Genomic DNA, 10,744 nt, shown 5'->3' on the forward strand with positions numbered 1-10,744 from the left:
TAATGCACGCTTTTATCACATGAAAAATTCAGTAAAAGCTTTATTAATAAGTCTGTGGCCTGCAGGGGTAGTTTTCAATTTAGGATGGCAGCAAAAGCAAATATAAATTCACTGTGTTGTATATTATACATCTAAAAAAACCCCCATAAACTAGGCAAAAATAAAACAGTAAAAATAGGCTGTTTTATCAGTCCTGAGGTCATTATAATTTTTCATCTTCATAAAATCAAGCCTCCTTAATCATCTTGACACCGCCTCCAGTACTTCCCTGAATTAATGCCATGAGCTAGTGTTAAAAAAAGAGGCTGCAGGGTTGTGAAACAGGAGAGGCATGACCAGGAGCGTTAACAGGCAGCAGTGCTGCAGAAGAAAGACCAGCTTATTCAGAGGTGTAGGTTTTAGCCCTGTTTGCTGCTCTAAGGACACAGGCAGATAAGGGTCTTTGGGTAAATCTGATATCTTTTATTAGACCAACTAAACAGTTGGAAACATTTTTCTTAGGAGGCTTTCAGGTTTAAAAACTGACAAGGGGTTTTTAAACCCAAAAGCTGGCTAAGGAAAAAATTTCCAACTATTTACTTGGTCTAATAAAAGATACCAGATTTTACCCAAAGGCCCTTGTCAGCTTATTCAATGGAACATAAAGACCATTAAAAAGCGAGAGGGTCGTTAACACCGGTGGAATGGAGAGTTTAGAAGGACTGGGTAGAATATAATGAGCCATGAAGTCAATCTACCCCTTCCTTGCTGCTCAACAGAAATGTTGCTGCCACCTGAGTTTTCCATGTTGGGCGGAGCAGAAATCAAAGTGGTGTGCATCCCAACCCCATCCCCTGCTCCTGGTGGTCCTTTTTTCCTATGAATCAAGAGGCAGCCAGAAGAAGGTCTCTGTATCTAGAAACAGCTTTCCCTTGCTTTAGGGTTCACATCTGAGCAGCTTAGAGAAGAGAGTCCATGTGGGAATGACACAAGCCCACCCAGACTTGGCACACTGCCAGGACTTCGGCACCAGACCATAGTTGCCTTGAATAAAGAACTAAGCCAAGTTTCACCAGCTGCTCTAATCAGGTCGTATGCCACTTGATCTAGGCCCTGGTCTTCCAAAAGCCCTGTCTGGTTTAATTCCACTCCCGTAGCACCAGCTTGAAAACAACCTGAAATTTTGATTCAACCCTATGCATCCTTCATACATGTTTCTTCATGTTACAATTGAAGTAAGCAAACAGTTCATGGTCACTGGTGAGGTGAATCCCTGGGATACACGTTGATGATTACCTGTGCTCTAGAAACAAGGTTCTTGACAAAAATGGCAATATTTTCTCATGGGAACTTGGCTTTCAAAGTCAGTTTTTTATAGGATGGAAGGGGAATTGGAGGTACTGTATGAAATAACAAAACATAGTATCATAGGTGTGGTTGTAGAAGAAAGGGGTGACAACCCCTCTTGGTCCTAGTGAATGATCATATTTTTTGTAATGATTTGAAATCTTTTTTGCTTCCTTGACACAAAAAGGCTGTCGTTGTTTTCAATAAATGCAGCCAGATCCACACTAGAGATAAATCTGGGTCACATAAGGTGCTATGCATGGGCATTATTATGCAAGTTGGTGAGTGCTGGAAACTACTGGACTCTTGAAGAAGAATTCTTGAAGAATCCTGAAGAATTAGGTCCATAAAGTTTGTTTTGGGGGATGCCTGTGAAAGGGGAGTGTACAGAACATGGAGCATTTCTGTAAAGAGGTCTAGCTGTTTGGCTTCATACCTCTAACAACTTCATATCTTTTTTTCAAGCCCTGTGGGTATGTTGTTTTTGCCTTTGTTTCACTACCATGACTTCCAGCCAATTTTCCCAGGAAATGGCTGACTTTGTTTTAGGTATATTGTTCTGTATTATGGGTTCCTTTCATATTACAGCAATATGCAAAATTTCTTTTCCCGTTTCCTTCCTTCTTTTCCTGCTTCTTTCCCCTGTCTTTATTCATTTGCTTTTGTGAATCCTAGCTGTCCATTTACCTAATTAGTCAATGCAAGTTATTTAAAGAGTCACTATATGGGTTCATAGCCTAATACAGAGGACAATAATCCTGGACCTGCTCAGAAGAAATGATGCTGTGGTGGCTTGTTTTAACATGCATTAATGTGGCTAAGAATAGGATCTTAGACATCAGTCAAGAAAGGCACATTCCCTTCACGAATTACATGGGATTAAAGCAAACGCTGACCATATTTTATATTCAGAGTATTCTTTCAAATTAATTTAAAAAAAATCCAATGTCATATAAGCATCTGTGAGTACTTGGTAAAAGTTAATGATATTTTAAAGCATAGAAATATCTCATGCAGTTTTATATTGATAGTATCTTTCATGCAACTTGCATACTTATCCAAATTAGTCAGTGATCCAAATTAATAACAAAGGGGAAAGGAAACAAAACATCTACCAGTGAAAAAACAACATGTTTTCAGGTGAGAGTTCAAAAAATGTGGAGAGATACAAGAAGAAAGAAATAGTAAATCCAAAGGAGTAAATAATATGACTTTCCAGAGAAAAGCTCTCATGCAATAAATGGCAGAAAGAGGTAATCGTGGGATGACCAGAGGCAGGAGGAGGAGGAACAGAGCAGAAGAAAACAGTCCTTCATACTTCCGGACAATTGTGAGGAAGCTTTAAAAAAACCAGTGCGTCAGTTGGAAGAGGAAGATTGGACTATCAATCTCTTCCCCCCAGCTAACCAAGAAACAGAAAACTCAACTCTTCTGCCTGTCTGGCCAGAAGTAGTTTTCAGTTGCTTGGGCATTAAAACAGAGACCACCGCTACAACGTAACATAATGGCAAACACTTCAGAGGCCTAATAGTGTCAAGCCGCTTTGGGGGGGATTGTAACTACTTTCAGCACTTACTGCAGGAGTCTGTTAAGGTGGTAACTCTTTTAGCTTCTCATGCTAATACAATTATTGAACTGAATTGCAACTGACTAGTAAAATGAGAGCACTAGAAAACAAAATGATCTTGGACACACACAAACAGGTCTGATATCCGATTCTGTAAGGGGCATGCCAACAGTATGGAGACAAAAAGACAGTCCTATTAGGTGGTTATATAATAAATGAACTTATCTCAACCAGAGTTCAGGAACAGTGATGGTATATAGTTATTTGCAAAACTCTAAATTTTCCTTCTGGTTATTCAGTTTCTTGGTATTTGGCTAATCCTGGGAGCCTGTTACAGTATGTAAATCTCCAGTGTCTGGCTGATGGCAGACTGTCAGAGGGCAGCAATTTGCAAATCAGTTATCAATTATTCTTAGTAACCATACGGTCAGGTAAATCTCTTACTAGTTAATATAACTTTTCTGTACTGATGGGTACCTATATTCACAATTTCTTCTTGTTTGCCAGCAATAAAGACTCCACATCAGCTTCTGAAACCCCTTAGCTGAAGAGGAAAAACTAGAATTTATACAAACACAGTATCTACCACACCAAAAATCAGGGGAACTCCAGGGAGGTTAAAGTGGGGAAAGATTTTTTTTAATTGAAAAGTTTTAATGAACAACTGATTTTCCTTATTCCTTCTCCCACTGATCTTCAGAGAATCAATCATATGCTTGTGTTTCCATTGTCCAGTTATCAGGGTATACTGCAGCTATTTTGGGAAAAGACCTGTGCCTGATGATAAGCACTTGAAGAGTCCTCATAAATGTGTCCTTAAATGCTGTTGTGAGTCAGGGCCATTGTAGGAAAGTAGCAAGTGAAGAAAGGAACTCAGCAGAAGAAAGAATAAACTACATGGGGGTAGGGAGGAAAGAGCAAATGAGCTTTTTAATGTATATGTAATCAGTTTATCCATTAGATTTAGCCAGCCCATTGTATTCTTTATAATTTTTCTCTTCTCTTTCATAGAGTCATAGATTGTTAGGGGCTGGATCTATGATAGAGAAGAGAAAAATTATAAATTTTAATTGAAATTCAAATTAAAGTATTTTTTTTTAAATCTCAATATAATAATTATTTGCTCAAATCCATTTGGCAATTCTTATCTCCTGGGCTTAAAAAACACTCCGAAGACCAGTTTGCTATACATGCCTCAGTGTTCATTGGGCTCTTACCTCATAAACTTTATATTATAAATTCAAATTCAAATCCTGAGCCTAAAGGTTGCTGAGGGATTAAGTTTCATGATCAATACCAATTCCTGGCACTTAACACTTTCAAAGCACCCTGAACTAGTTAATCACCACAACCACTTTGTTAGGAAAGTAGCTTTGTATCCCCATTTTCAGGGACAGAAACTGAAGGTGAGTCTACATTACAGCGGCTTTGCTGCTATTGCAAAACTCTCTAAAGGCGACAAGGCTTATAATGGTAAAAATAATTCTATATGTATATTTAAACTAACTTCCCAAATAGCATGAACTAGGCTAGCAAGGTTCCTTTGGCCAGTATAAACTACATCTACATGGGGAGGAATGGATTATCAGCATAACAGTTAGGGATATAATTTATTTCATACTTCCAACCAGCTTAGCATCACAGTTACTACTTTGCAGTGCAGACTTACTGTCTGATAGGAAGAGTTAAATGGCTTGACTGTGGTAAGTAAAGGTGTGTACAGAAGTGGTCTGTGTGCATTTTACAGTGCTGTAATTTAGAGCACTTTTTATAGCACTGTAAAGTTACAGCGCTATTAAACACGACAGAAGTGCAGTGTTTGGGTTGGGGCTCTGACCCTCCCTGCACTTTCCAGGCTAGGAAAGCTCCTGGGGCTTCTTCACTGGTCAGAAATTTGACCATTGTACAGAAGTTATTTAAAGCATTGTAGGTTGCTAAAGTGCTGCAAAATACACTGCTTCAAATTTAATACTTCAGTTAACAAAAGTTAATTCAATGCAAAAAAAAAGCTACCTATAACGAAGTGGCAGCAGATCCCACTACTTTTTACCACAGTTTAAAAAAGATCTTTCCTTGTTGCCTCTCTGCATACACTCCCACAGCACTGGGTTGCATTAGAGCTGGGCAATCATGAAAATATTATCTCTGTTTTCTCCAGTAAAAAAAATGAGTTTGCTCTAGCCTTTATCTTTGTCTTCACTTTCAAGCAACCAATCAGCTGAGCTTGAATCCCATGACCACTGGCAGCAAGTCAGTTTTGAAATGTGTAGGTTCAAGGAACTGCAGCCTTTTCAGAGAGAGAGCATGCAGCCTTTGAAGTTACTTTGGGTCAACTGTAGTGGAGATAATGAAAAAATTACAAACCAATGTCTTTGCTATGTTTTACCAGAGGTGGGCCACTGAAGCTCTAAGCAGAATCACACCTGGGAAAGGGGATTTAATAAGCCAGGCTAGGATCTGTCTGCATCTTTTGCAAGCTGATCCATGAAGGCTCATTTGTTTTGTGTAAATTTTACAGCAAAAAGTTAGACTTCTACACCTAGTCACATATAAGCTCAAGTCCTTCTGTAAGTCAGTGGGGACTTCGGTGCCTAAACACCAGTGGGAGGCTGACACTGAAATACTTTTGAGGCACCCCCTGGTTCTCACTGGGAGAACTTCAATCACCCTGAAAAATGCTGTGAGGGCAATACAGCAGTGCACAGGCAGTCTAGGGACATTTTCACATGTGTGGTGGGATGCAGTGCTGGGCACTTTAATTAGTGAGCCATGTTAATTAAAAGCACCCACATGTCACGTGTATCAGCATTACTGTGCGTCCCCATGCTGAAAAAATAGCAGTGGTGCACTTTGAACTAAAGTTTATCAAACATGTTTTATTTCAAAGCACCCCACCATCATTTTTTCAGCGCAGAGACAAGAAGCAATGCTGATACATGGGACGCAGAAGGCTGCTGGAGCATGTCAATTTTCACGCTTTGAGCAGACTTGATTAATCAAAAGCCAGACACAAATGCTCTCCAAACACTACCTAGGGCTCCTATACATGTGTATGGAGCCCGCACCTATGTGCTGAAAATCCAACATGTCAGAGCAGACTCGATTAATTGAGTCTGGCATTTGCTTAATCAAGTCAGCTCTGACATGCTGGAATTCCAGAACATGGGATCAGGCTCTGTACGCATGTATAGGAGCCCTAGGAAGTGTTTGGAGAGCATTGGAGACAATGTCCTGGTGCAAGAATTAGAGAGGCCATCTAGGGGCCGTGCTCTTCTTGGCCCGCTCCTCACACACAGGGATGAATTGGTGGGGGATGTAGAAGTGGATGGCAACATGGGCAGCAGTGACCATGAGATGATTGATTTCTGGATCTGGAGGAAAGAAAGGATGTAGAGCAGCAGCGTATGGATCCTGGACTTCAGAAAAGCAGATTTTGACTCCCTCAGGGAACTGACAGGCAGAATCCCCTAGGAGGCTAGCCTAAGGGACAGAAAACTAGGAAAGCTGGTTATATTTTCAAGAACCCTTACTGAAGGCACAGGAACAAATCATCCTGATGTGCAAAAAGAATAGCAAATATGGCAGGCGACCAGCTTGGCTTAGCAGAGAACTCTCTGGTGAGCTTAAACACAAAAAGGCTACAAGAAGTGGAAGCTTGGACAGATGACCAGGGAGGAGTATAAGAGCACTGCTTGGGCATGCAGGGATGAAGTCAGGAAGGCCAAAGAGCAATTGGAGTTGCAGCTAGCAAGGGATGTGACAGTTAACAAGAAGGGTTTCTACTACAAGTATGTTAACAACAAGAGGAAAGTCAGGGAAAATGTGGGTCCCATACTGAACAGGGGACAACCTAGTGACAGATGCTGAGTAAAAGGCTGAAGTGCTCAATGCCTTTTTTACCTCAGTCCTCACAGACAAGGTCATCTCCCAGACTACTGCACCGGTCAACACAGTTCTGGGAGAAGGTGAGCATCCTGCAGCAGTGAAAGAACAGGTTAAGGACTATTTAGAAAAGCTGGATGTGTATAAGTTCCTGGGGCTGGATGCAATGCGTCCGAGTGTACTTGAGGGAGTTGGCTGATGTGACTATACAGCCACTGGCCATTATCTTTGAAAACTCATGGTGATTGGAGGAGGTCCCAGACAATTAGAAAAGGGAAAATATATTGCCCATCTTTAAGAAAGGGAAGAAGAAGGATCCAAGGAACTACAGACCAGTCAGCCTCACCTCAGGCCCTGGAAAAGTCATGGAGCAGAAGAATCCATTTCAAAGCACTTGGAGGAGAAGAGATGATGAGGAACAGTCAGCACGGATTCACCAAGGGAAAGTCATGCCTGACCAACCTGATTGCCTTCAATGATGAGATGACTGGCTCTGTGGATACAAGGAAAGCAATAAACATGATATAACTTGACTATAGTAAGGCTTTTGATACAGTCTCCCACAGCATTCTTGCAAGCAAGTTAAGGAAGTCTGAGTTGGATAAATGAACTGTAAGGTAGAGAGAAAACTGGCTGGATCATTTGGCTCAATGGGTAGTGATAAATGGCTCTATGTCTAGTTGGCAGCCAGTATCAAGTGGAGTGCCCCAGTGATCAGTCCTGGGGCCGGTTTTGTTCAAAGTCTTCATCAATGACCAGGAAGATGGCATAGAGTGCACCTTCAGCAAGTGTGCAGATGACACCAAGCTGTGGGGAGTAGTAGAGAAGCCGCAGGGTAGGGCTAGGATTCAGAGTGACCTTGACAAATTAGAGGATTGGGCCAAAAGATATCTTATAAGATTCAATAAAGACAAGTGCAAAGTCCTGCACTTAGGATGAAACAATCCCAAGCACCAGTACAGGCTGGGACCAACTGGCTCAGCAGCAGCTCTGCAGAAAAGGACCCGGGGGTTACAGTGAACAGTAAGCTGAATATGAATCAATAGTGTGTCCTTGTTACCAAGAAAGCTAACAGCATTCTAAGCTGGAGGATCATTGCCAACAGATTGAGAGAAGTGATTCTTCCCCTCTGTTCCTCAATGGTGAGGCCACATCTGAAGTACTGTGTCCAGTTTTGGGCCCCACACTACAGAAAAGATGTGGACAAGTTGAAAAGAGTCCACCAGAGGGCAACAAAAATGGTGAGGGGGTTGAGGCACATGACTTATGAGGAGTGGCTGAGGGAACTGGGCTTATTTAGTCTGAAGAAGAGAAGACTGAGGGGGGATTTAATAGCAGCCTTCAACTACCTGAAGGGGGGTTCGAAAAAGGATGGAGCTGGACTGTTCTCAGTGGTGGCAGATGACAAAACAAGAAGCAATGGTCTCAAGTTGCAGCAAGGGAAGTTTAAGTTGGATATTAGGAAAAACTCTCTCACTAGGACGGTGGTGAAGAACTGGAATGGGTTACCTAGAGATGTTATGGAATCTCCATCCTTGGAGGTTTTCAAGGCCCAGTTGGACAAAGCTTTGGGTGGGATGATCTAGCTGGGGATGGTCCTGCTTTGAGCAGGAGGTTGGACTAGATGACCTCCTGAGGTCCTGTCCAACCCTAATTTTCTATGATTCTATGATCTGTGCTCCCAATAACATCAATATGAATGAGTATAACCTGGAGGATCTGATCCTTAGGAACGAAAATGATTTAGGAACTTTGGGTGATTTAAATTGCATTCAAAGTCTTATGATATACTAGTTTTTCTAGGAATGTTTCCTCAGATAGGACCTGTGTTGCCTGGAAAAGAAAAAAGTTTGTTTCTTTATTAATAGTTCCTAATCATTTTTATCTGCCACATATTCTAAATTACTCCTTATCTGAGCAGTTTCCTCATAGCTTTTCCTGTCTCTTCTCTCGTTAAAATTAATATTCATCCAGTCAGAAAGTCGAAAATCTCCTACATGGTCTATATGAGCAATTGCAATTGGCTGACATAATTTAAAATTTGAGTACTAAATGTCAAGAGCTCATAACAAAACAACCTTCTCTCCTTTACACTATCATCAGTGCTTAGGAGGAAGAGGAAGATCTTTCTGCCAGGCCCTTCCCTAGGCCAGTGGTTCTCAATCTTTTTGGACTCAAGTCACTCTTCCATTACTTTTGTGAACCGAGTAGCATCCAATTTCAAAAACTAATTTATATATTACAGTACAAAGTTCTTTACAGAGGAGCCATACAGTGGGGGTGAGGACGTATCCAGGCAGGGATAAGTCTGAGACTGCTTATCTCTTTGTACCTTGTGGCACCTATCAAAGGATCTAGCAGCACCGAGGGTGCTGTGGCACCAGGGTTGAGAATCAGTGCCCTAGCCTTCAGATCCCCAGCTATCAAGCTAACCAAACACTAGTTAATTCTTGTAGTCCCACAAGCTGATATCAAAGTGAAGACCTTCCTGCAAATTGAGGGCATCCCAGGCGTTGGAAATGTCTAGTTGTATCCAGAAGTCAGTTCTGACTGTTGAGTGAGATTCTAGCACATAAATCCTAGACTTTATTTTAGGAACTGTTTAATCCTGATCAAGTAGGATTTAATCAATGGTTGTATGCTGACAGAAAACAAAAGGTTGATCCTAACATGCGATTCATCAAGCCCACTGTCGCTCTTTGTCGGTTGCATTAAGAAAGCTTCTAGTCCTGTTGGAAAGAAACAGCTCTCTACAGACACGCAGAAGTAGAGAGGAATTTATAGCAGTCCCACAGCCTCTGTTTATTCTACTGACAAGCCAGGGATCACCATAGCGTCTGAGGAGGGATAACCCACTCCTTACTGCTGGCCTGACCTCAAGAAGTGCTGATCTCTCTCATAGTGCTGAGTTGCACTCATTTTCACTGAACTCAGGTCAGGGCCCATCAGAATCAATGCAAGGACTCCCACTGCCTGGAAGGGTTTTGAATTAGGCTTTGCACGAGTAGCAGGACACTAGCAAAAGAATTCCATTTACCAAAGAGGATAGAAGCCATAAATGCAAGCTTTCATCTTACAGTCTCTTGGTCTAGTTTCCCCATATTACAGGTACTGTTCAAGAGTCTAGGAGGATTCAGGTGAATAAAGAAAAATCTGAAGGGTGAGTGTTGAATGCTTTATGCTTTAGCGCAGGGATGTCAAATGTATGGCCTGGCGGTCAACTCTGACATACACAGGTGGCTCATCTGGCCCACAGGGCTTCTCCAGAACCCAGGGGGTTCATGTCACTGTTGTTTACCCCCTTCCCCTTACCTGCCACTGAAACTGGGGGTTTTGGTTGCTTCTGACGACTAAAATCAGTGGCAGGAAAGAAGAGGGGGCAAGTAGTGGCATTAAACCCCTGGGTTCTGAAGCCGTGCTGACACAATGGCTCAGTTGCCAACAGGACTCAGTGTGGCGGCTGCTTACTCTGATGCTGGAGATGAGTTGTCCAAGCTGTGAGAAGCCCTGTGGTCTCAACTGGGCCAGTGGGGCCACATGAGTTTAACATACCTCCTCTAGAGCTAAGCCAAGCAGTCTTAAATGCCAGCAGATGGGACATTCACTCAGACACATTTGAGTTATAGCATTGGTGGGGGGTGGGTTCTAATTCACATACAGCTCCGCAATTATAAGTGCTCCATCACATTTGTGTAACTAACATTTCTAAATAGAATTAATGCTGCTCTAACACCCCATGACACTCAGGGAGACATTTCTCTGCTCCCCCACTTTTCAACCTACTAATAAAAATAACAATGAAAGGATGAAATAATAAGTTATGGATGAAAAAAAGCCCAGGCAGAAAGAAGTGTTGGTGAATAGCCCACTGCCACGCACCAGTGGAAAGCAGCACAAACGAGCTGGCATGTCCCTGATACAGAGAAGAAAGGAGCAAGCGGTTGGCACAAGAAAAGGTTAAGTGGCCTC

Source organism: Crocodylus siamensis, chromosome 3 (assembly GCF_052110815.1).
Source record: "Crocodylus siamensis isolate JL-2025a chromosome 3, ASM5211081v1, whole genome shotgun sequence".
In the NCBI taxonomy this organism is placed as follows: Eukaryota; Metazoa; Chordata; order Crocodylia; family Crocodylidae; genus Crocodylus; species Crocodylus siamensis.